This window comes from Mustela erminea, chromosome 6 (genome assembly GCF_009829155.1).
Source record: "Mustela erminea isolate mMusErm1 chromosome 6, mMusErm1.Pri, whole genome shotgun sequence".
Lineage (NCBI taxonomy): Eukaryota > Metazoa > Chordata > Mammalia > Carnivora > Mustelidae > Mustela > Mustela erminea.
This window is the reverse complement of record NC_045619.1, coordinates 105,547,499-105,557,097: the sequence shown is the minus strand read 5'-3', so window position 1 is coordinate 105,557,097 and position 9,599 is coordinate 105,547,499.

The window sequence follows — 9,599 nt, the reverse complement described above, 5'->3', positions numbered from 1 at the left end:
ATGAGTTATCTGCCTCTGTAAACAGACAACAGTGGGATAACAGCTACTGATATTCCTGTTCAAAAGGCAACAGAAGGGCATCTGGGTGGCTCAGTTGGTTGAGCGTCTGCCTTCAGCTCAGGTCGTGATCCTGGGGTCCTGAGTTCGAGTCCCACATCGGACCCCTTACTCAATGTGGAGCGTGCTGCTCCCCCTGCTTGCGCTCTGTGTGTCTGTCTCTCTCTGACAAGTAAATACAATCTTTTTTTTTTTTTTTTTTTTTAAAGATTTTATTTATTTATTTGACAGAGAGAGATTACAAGTAGGCAGAGAGGCAGGCAGAGAGAGAGAGGAGGAAGCAGGCTCCCTGCTGAGCAGAGAGCCCGATGTGGGACTCGATCCCAGGACCCTGGGATCATGACCTGAGCTGAAGGCAGCGGCTTAACCCACTGAGCCACCCAGGCGCCCCAAATACAATCTTTTTTAAAAAGGGTATCATGGAAGGTACAGAGGAATCACTCATCCACAGCCAATTCTGAAGTCCAGCCCGGCTAAGGTTGGGTGTTCCCTGATTAGGTTTTAAGACCTGAGAATACTTCCACGTCTCTTGGCTCTGCTTTCTGGCCTTCTGCCCTCTGGGTCATCCTTCGTTTTCCATGAAAGATAGCATGGGTTTGCATCTGAGTAGTTTAATCAGCATTTGTCTTGCCAGCAGAATTTGGAGACCCCTACAACCCCCTCTCATTTTGCACTCTGTCCCTCTCAATTCAAGCTGGCAGTGCGCTTGCTGAAATAGCTTTCTCAAAAACTTTGTGTGTCATCTGTGGATTTCAGTGGGGTTTAGTCCATTAGGCAGAAGCTACACCCCAGATCTTTGTGAGATAAGCCCTTCTCTGCCCAGCTCCTGCTGAGATGACCAGGGGATAACTCACACTTCCCAGAGGTCCAATGATTAGATTAAGAGGTCCTGGGAGGCATATCCCTAATCTCTTGAAACAATCCTTTGTACGACTCAATACTTACCCTGATCCTTTGATATTCACGATGTTTTAAACAAAAGATGATATCATCACACTCTCTGCTTTTATTTCTTTTTTTTTTAAGATTTTATTTATTTATTTGACAGAGAGAGATCACAAGTAGGCAGAGAGGCAGGCAGAGAGAGAGAGAGGAGGAAGCAGACTCCCTGCTGAGCAGAGAGCCCAATGCGGGACTCAATCCCAGGACCCTGAGATCATGACCTGAGCCGAAGGCAGCGGCTTAAGCTTAACCCACTGAGCCACCCAGGCGCCCTCTGCTTTTATTTCTAAACCAGGATTTATCTCTAGTTCTTGTGTGTGGAGCCCATTTCTTAATTTTAGCCTCTTTTGCTAAGTATGGAGACTGAGAATTTTCAAAATCGTCAAGTCCTGGGGCACATGGGTGGCTCATTCGTTGAGCGTCTGCCTTCGGCTCAGGCCGTGATCTCAAGGTCCTGGGATTGAGTCCTGCATCCGGCTCCCTGCTCAGTGGGGAGTCTGCTTCTCCCTCTCCTTGTGCTCCCCCTTCATGCTCTCTCTCTTTTAAATAATTACATAAAATCTTTAAAAAGATCGTCAAGTCCTCATGCCTATTTAAGAGTTTTTAAACCATTTACCCCCTCAACGTATCTCTCACCTCTGACATTTGATTAGAACCAGCAAGAAGCAACCTGGAGGCATCTCTGTGCTTTCCCTGTTCATCTCAACTATGGGAGCCAAGTTATCACTTGCATGTTCTACTCTCCACCTAACGAACCGCAGGAGACAATGTTGCTAAGCTTTCTGCCCCTAAGTAACAAGGACCCATTCGCGGGGTCGCTATCAGTGAAATCCTTGCTTCCTTTCAGTCCTTGGTGGTAAGTCCACATTGCAGCTAAAATCCAATCCAGGCAATCCGGGCTTTCTTGACCACCTCCTCAGAATACCCCCCAGCTCTGCCCACCACACCATTCCAGATCCACTCCTATATTCCTTGGTATTTGTTACAGGAGTCCCCTATTTCCAGCACCAAAATCCGTATTACCTATTTATTGCTGTGCAATAACTTTACCACAAACTAAGAGGTTTAAAACACCACACATTTATTATCTCACAGTTCCTGGAGGGCAGAAGTCTGGGTGTGAGGGGACTGGGTCCTCTGTAAGGCTGTGGTACAGATGTACCCAGAGACAGGAAGGAAAGGAGTGCTTTCCGGTGGCTGGGGGGAGGGGAGAATGGGTAATGACCTGGGATGGGTGTGGAGTTTGTTTCTACTGTGATGAAAATAGTTTGGGATTGGGTCATGGTGATGGTTGCCCAACTTTGTGAGTATACTAAAAACCACTGAATTCTATACCCTGAGAGCAAAAAAAAAATTTTAAAGGGCCAATTTTATGGTATGTTAATTATAGTGTAATTAAAAACAAATGCGTTGTCCAAGGCTGGGTTCGCCCCCGGGGCCTAACAGGGGAAGGGTCTGCTTCCTGCCTCACAGGGCAGCATTTAGTTCATGGCTGAGTGGAAGGCCTCCATTCCTGTGGAGGCAGACGGGAGGCCTCTTAGCTCTTTGCTGCCCGGCCCTCTCCACAAGGTGCCTTACAACACTGCAGCCTACTCTTCCAAAGGCAGCAAGGGCTTGCCCCTGGCAACCCATTATTACGATTTTGCATCTTTTTTTTTTTAAGATTTTATTTATTTATTTGACAGAGATTACAAGTAGTCAGAGAGGCAGGCAGAAAGAGAAGAGGAAGCAGGCTCCCTGCTGAGCAGAGAGCCCGATGCGGGGCTTGATCCCAGGACCCTGAGATCATGACCTGAGCCGAAGGCAGAGGCCTAACCCACTGAGCCTCCCAGGTGCCCCAAATCTTTTTTTTTTTTTCAAGATGTTATTTATTTATCAGAGAGAGAGAGAACGTGTGCATGAATGGTGGGGAGGGGCAGAGGGAGAGGGAGAAGCAGACTCCCTGCTGAGCAAGGAGCCAGACACTGGGATCGATCCCAGGATCCCCAGATCATGACCTGAGCCTAAGCAGATGCTTAACCAACTGAGACACCCAAGCACCCCACAATTTTGCATTCTTATATAATAAGCACATCCATGTGGTCACACCTGTCCTGTCACCTTTGCTGTATTCTCTTGGTTAGAAGCAAGTCACAGGTTTGGTCCACACTCAAGGGACAGGAGTCACACATGGGTATGAATACAAAGCAGTGGGGATCCCGGGGGTCACCTTAGAGCCTGTTGCCACATAGGCAATTTTAAGGGACTAGGGCTTTACTCTGAGAGAAGGGTTTTGGGCTGAGTTGTCACCTGATCTGACATGCTTTAAAGGACACCTCTGGCTGCCATGTTGAGAACAGATTGAGGTGTCTACAGTGGAAGCAGGAGACCAGTTAGGAAGCTACTGGAAAAAAAAAAAAAATCCAAACGGAAGATGGGCTGGGGAGCCGTTATGGAATTGACCCAAACACAGTCCCCTTTTACTTCCTAGGGGTCCCCGGAACTTCCCCAGGGGATGAGGTCAGTCTCCTCCAAGCAGCCTCTAGCCCCTCCCCATCCCCTTCTCTCAGGGCCTGTCCTCTCTCCTTAAGATCTCTTCACCCCAGCACACACTTGTTAGCCCGCTGAAGCGAACAGCAATTGGGCTGTCATTCCATCTGTCAACAAAATACTTGCTAAGTGTCTTTTGCACCTCTGGCATGATGTTAATACTCTGAATACAAGGAGGAAGAAGACCTGCCCCTCTGCCTGCACATGAGCAAAGATGGCAGCGCAGGGGTGGGGGGCGGGGGGAGGCAGCAGGGGACACTGAGGGGTACAGATCCAGGGGTAGCTAAGAGACACCTAAGCCTCAGGATATAAACTAACAGACACGGCCTGCTCCCCGAAACACATTTTTAACACTGCCAGGTCAAGTCGTCTCTATACTCTCGTCTCCCCTAACCCCTGCTTCTGCCACCAGGCTAGCTTTGTCTCTGTCCTAGAGAACCTTCTGCCCTGCCTCGTGAATCTCTCTCTCTTCCACCCCAAGCCAGAGTCAGGTCCCTCTTAGCAGCCTTTATTTACATCTGGAGAGGAGCTGTCCAATAGAAATATAAGGTGAGCAACATATATGATTTCTAAGTGTCTAGTAGCCACATTTTAAGAATTTTTTTTATTTTAATGAAATTAATTTTGGAGTGCCTGACCGGCTCAGTCAATGCAACATGTGACTTGATCTTGGGGTTGTGAGTTCAAACCCCACATTGGGCATAGAGATTACTTTAAAAAAAAAAACTGGGGAGAAAAAGAGAAATTAACTGAAACTATATTTACTTAATCCATATGTCCAAAATGTTACCATTTCAGCGTGGAATCACATAAAAAATTATAAATGATACTTGAAAAAATTCCCCTTCCATTCTAAGCCAAAGAAGTTTACTGTGTATTTTACCCTTCCACACATTTCAGTTTGGATGCTAAATTTTTATTGGAAATACATGGTCTGTATTTAGATTTTGCAAAATTTATGTCAAAAAAGTAAATTCACACACCCAAGTTGTCTCACACGTATTTAAGTTTTCCAATAACCAACTCAATTTTAAAATTTCTTTCTAAATGAGTTTAAGTTAACAGTTCAGCTCCTCAGTGGCACACAGAAGTCTCATTTCAAGGGCTCAGTGCCTACAAATGACCAATGGCTCGAGCCTAGGCCTCTCCAGTCTGGGCCCCAATTCAACCACTCAGCTGCTGCTTTCTGCAATTGCTCAGATCCTACTGCCCCCGGCATGTCCACCCAGACCTTCAAACAACAGCCTCCCTTCCCCCCTGCACCCCCACCCCCAGTCCTGAGCCACCCTTGATTCATACCCATCCCTGGTTCCCCTGGCCCACTTTTCACCTGGTCCTTCTATCAGGATTCTCATGTCTATGCATACATATTAGCATGCCAGAGAGCTAATTTGCATACTGATTAAGCAGATTTACACACTTGCAGGATCAGGAGGTATTCTCCCCTGACTGCAGCTCCGGAAGAGTCAGGTCTTGCCTTCTTGTCACCCACTGGAAGAGACAGGATTTCAGTATTGGCTTGGTTTATGAAAAAGGAAAGAAAACAGAGAAGCTACCTAACCATGGACAGTAGTGTGGTGCCTATGGGTTTTTGGGGGGGTGGCGGGGGGGACGTTTCACATATGGATCATTGTGTCAGAATGATTTGGTGGTTAAATAAGCACTTTAAGAGATATATCACATTCCGTACTTTAAATTTTTTATAGTTGAAATTCTTTCCCCCGGGCTGGATTTTTTTCAAGCTTCAGATCTCTGCCTGGAATTGGCTTGATTTGCATAATCCCACATCTGAGATTTAGTCCCACCCCTCAGGACCCCCCTCCTTGCCTCGTGGGGGCTTGGGACCTCTGCTGGATATTCACCTTCCCCAGTCTTCCCACTTTGGGCAGCCACCCCGCTCTGGCCTCCTCCTCCCTGGGAATGAGCCCGGCTGTGCTGCCACTGAGAGGCTGGGATAATCCTCCCTGAGCTATTTCAAGGATTAGTCCTGCTGCCCTGTGCCCAGCTCCCACACAAGTGGGATTTCAGAGCTATGGAGACTGGGCCAGGAAGGGAGGGGTGCAACTCCTGTGATGCAGACCCATACAGGGCAGGAACCCTGGGGGCCAGGTTCCAGGTTCTTAGAGCCTGTCATATGTGGAGTTTAGCGGGATGGACAGTGGCAGCCTGCAGCTATTAAGTATGACCATAGTAAGTCCAAAAGCTGGAGACATGAGAACCCAAAGTCCTGGGGCCTCAATCTGTGGCTTGAAACACACACACACACACACACACACACATACACGCACACACGCGCATGCGCTCACCCTCCCCATCTCCCCATCACTTTCACGTACCAGCCTCCTTATTACTTTCATAAACTGAGCACTTTTGCCTTCATGAGGACCTTACTCCATAAAAAAAATTAAAAATTAGATTTTATGACTATTGGCATATAGATGAACATATTCATATGTATTAAAATACCTTCCTGGATCTGCGGTTCATTTTTCTCTTCTGACTTCAATTAAAATATTTTTGCGATCCCTTGAAAGTATCGTGTTACTGTGCCTAATGGATAAGTGGGCCTTCCCTGTGGCCCCGCTTCCAGTCCCCCTCTCTCTCTTCGCTGGTGAGGAGGGGCTCCATTTTCAGACGGAGGGAACGGACGGAGAGCTTCAGTCCCCTTCTCTGAGCCCAAAATGACCCACTTGGGGACATTACAGCTCTCCTACCGCCCCCCGTTCTGGCCTCTACAGTCATGGTTGGCAAGAGAGCTACCTCTTGGGTTCAGAGAGGGGCACTGAGGCTCCTTGTCCCCTCCCTCTGAAAAGTAAGCCCTCCTTCCCCTGGGAGAGCCAGGGGAGGGCTGGCTCCAAGGGGAGATGCCCAGAGGAGGGCGTCTGCCCCATGAAGAACGCATTCATGGTTTTATGAAAGGCTTCCTGCCCGGCTGCCACGGATTCAGGTAAGCCTGAACAAATCTGAGGGAACCCAGATTTGGCATTAGAAAGGGGCGGCTTCTTCCAAATCTACTGGCTATGATCCCAAGGTTTCAACACATGCTGGCTCAAGTCCAGACTCCTCACTAGGACGCATGAGACCCTCTTTGAAAGGTAATATAATATAGTGGATGGGAGTGCTCATTAAGAGGTGGATTTGCCTGACCTTGGACAAGTTCTTAAACCTCTCAAAGCCTCATTTTTCTCCAACTCTACATGGGGATGATGGGAATATTTTCCTCACCAGATTCGTGTAAGTATTCAGTATCGTACATGTACTTTTGCTTTGCATACACTAAAGCTCTATACACTTGCTAGGAAATAGGATTGTTATTCGAGGGGTGCCTGGGTGGCTCAGATGGTTGGGTATTTCCTTCGGCTCAGGTCATGATCCCCGGGGTCCTGGGATTGAGCCCTGCGTTGGGCTCCCTGCTCAGCAGGAGAGTCTGCTTCTTCCTTTCCTTCTGCCCCTCTCCCTGCTTGAGCTCTCTCTCTCTCTCAAATAAATGTTTTTTTTGTTTGTTTGTTTGTTTGTTTTTTAATATATTTTTTTAATTTGACAGAGATATCACAAGTAGGCAGAGAGAAGGGCAGAAAGAGAGGGGAAACAGGCTCCCCGCTGAGCAGAGAGCCTGATGTGGGACTTGATCCCAGGACCCTGAGATCATGACCTGAACCAACGGCAGAGGCCTTAACCCACTGAGCCACCCAGGCGCCCCTCAGATAAATGTTTTTTAAAAAGAAGAAATAGGGGGCGCCTGGGTGGCTCAGTGGGTTAAAGCCTCTGCCTTCAGCTCAGGTCATGATCTCAGGGTCCTGGAATTGAGCCTCACATCTGGTTCTCTGCTCGGCAGGGAGTTGGCTCCACCACCACCCCCGCACCCCCTCGCTGCCGCCTGCCTCTCTGCCTACTTGTGATCTCTGTCCGTCAAATAAATAAATAAAATCTTTTAAAAAAATAAAATAGAAGAAATAGGATTGTTATGTGAGACAAACATAGGTGATCCCTCACCTCGTGTCCGCAATTCAGATACCCAACATAATGGAGATTATATATGTAAAGTACCAAACGCATTGCCCAGCATAGAGTAGGAGCTCCAAAAATGGTACCTAGTATTGTGATTTGGTTCCCACCTACTTCTCAGTCTCATCGAGACCCCCCTCTCTCTCCCTTGAACTTCGGCAACATCGAACTGCTCACGGTCTTGTCTCCTATTCCCCATTCCACTCCTCAGTGTACATTTCCTCACCTCCTGACCTCTGTTGCACAAACCAGCTAGCTCTTGCTCCTGGGAGTATAGACAGACCATATTTCCCAGCCTCCCCTGCAGTTAGATGTGGTCACTGGAACAAGCTGTAGCCAGTGGAACATGCCCAAGAGCCACGTATGCCACTTCCATGCACGTTCCTTCAAACCTCACACAAGGTCCTCATGCTCTTTCCCCTTCCAAGGAGAGCAGCCAACTTGCAAGCCCCATGCTGAAGATGACAGAGCCACAGGTGGAAAGCACCAATGTCCCTGAGTTAAAACGTGAGGGAGAACCATCCAGCTGATTTGGATGTCCCATTAGTGAGATGTAAACTTCTATCATGCTCAAGCCGTTAGATAATTTTGGCTTGATGTGGCAGCTAGAGTACTCAATTAGTACCCCCTGCTGTCTCATGTTCCTGGAATGCCTATAACTGCACCCTGCTTCACTGGGGTAACTCCTGCTTTGCCTTTAAACTTCATCTCTGGCATCACATCCTCCAGAAAGCCTTCCCTGAGCAACCCCCCAACTCCTAGACCCAGGCCGAGGTAGCTCTAGCAGATGCTGCCTTTTGTTCCTTCTCCCTTGTTCCCTAGTAGAATCTCAGTTTTGTTCAGGACAGCGATACACCCAGTTAACAACACCCATTTGTCCAGACTTCCCTGGAGCCAGCAGAGTCATGCAATCCAGTCCTGGCCCATAAAATGGAACAGGAAGTTGCTGGATAGAGATTCTCAGGGAAGTTGGTTTGTTGTTGTTGTTGTTGTTGTTCTTTAATGTAGGCTCCACGCCCAGCCTGGAGCCCAACTTGGGGCTTGAACTCACAACCCTGAGACTGAGATCTGAGCTGCATCAAGAGTCGGATGCTTAATTGACTGAGCCACCCAAGTACTCCTTTAGGGGAGCTTTTTAAAAAGAGAGTCAGGGGCACCTGAGTGGCTCAGTCATTAAGCGTCTGCCTTTGGCTCAGGTCATGATCCCAGAGTCCTTGGATCGAGCCCCACGTTGGGATACTTGCTCAGTAGGGAGTCTGCTTCTCCCACTCCCCCTGCTTGTGCTCTCTCTCTCTTTGTGTGTGTGTGTGTGTGTGTGTCAAATAAATAAGAGAGAGAATTAATTGGGCTCATATCTGCCCTTATAACTTTTTCCTTTATGCTTCCTCTCTTCCCACCTAGAACTCAGACGCAATGCTCAGTAACAGAGCACACATTTTACAACCATAAAGATGACAGCCATGTGCTAAGGCAGCAATGAAAGATTCCAGTTTCCTCAAGGAACCATGAAGCCTCCGTCCCAGCCCTGTGCTGCCTCCATCGGGTTCTCCTATAACGTGGAAGTAGAAACTCCTAACGCTTAAACCCCGGAACGAGGTTTCTGCTGGCACAACTGAAAGCCATCCCTTCTGAATGCTCCGAGCTCCCGTGCCCTATGCTGCCCTCACTGCTTGTATGGAAACACGGCCACGTTCTGGCAATCATCTGCTTCAGAGTCACTTTCCGGACTTGTCTGAAGGCCTGGGGCCAGTGCTGCTCGCTGGGAGGATGGGGAAGGAGGCCGTTGTGTCTTCCTCAGCCTCCTCTGACACACAGAAAAGGCCTGCAGCCTGTGGCACTGGCTCTATGACCTCTGAGGTGATTTCAAGCTCTCAAATTCTCGGATTCCATCCCACATCGGTGGTCCGAGGAGGCCACCGAAGCGTAGGTAAGACTCAGGCTGGGCCCTCCGTCCGGGAAGTCCAGGAATGCATTAGCAGAATAATCAGCGCTTACACAGCATTTCTTAGACACCACATTGTTTCTTTTTAAGTAAGCTGAAAGTCATATAAAATGGGCCATTTTAA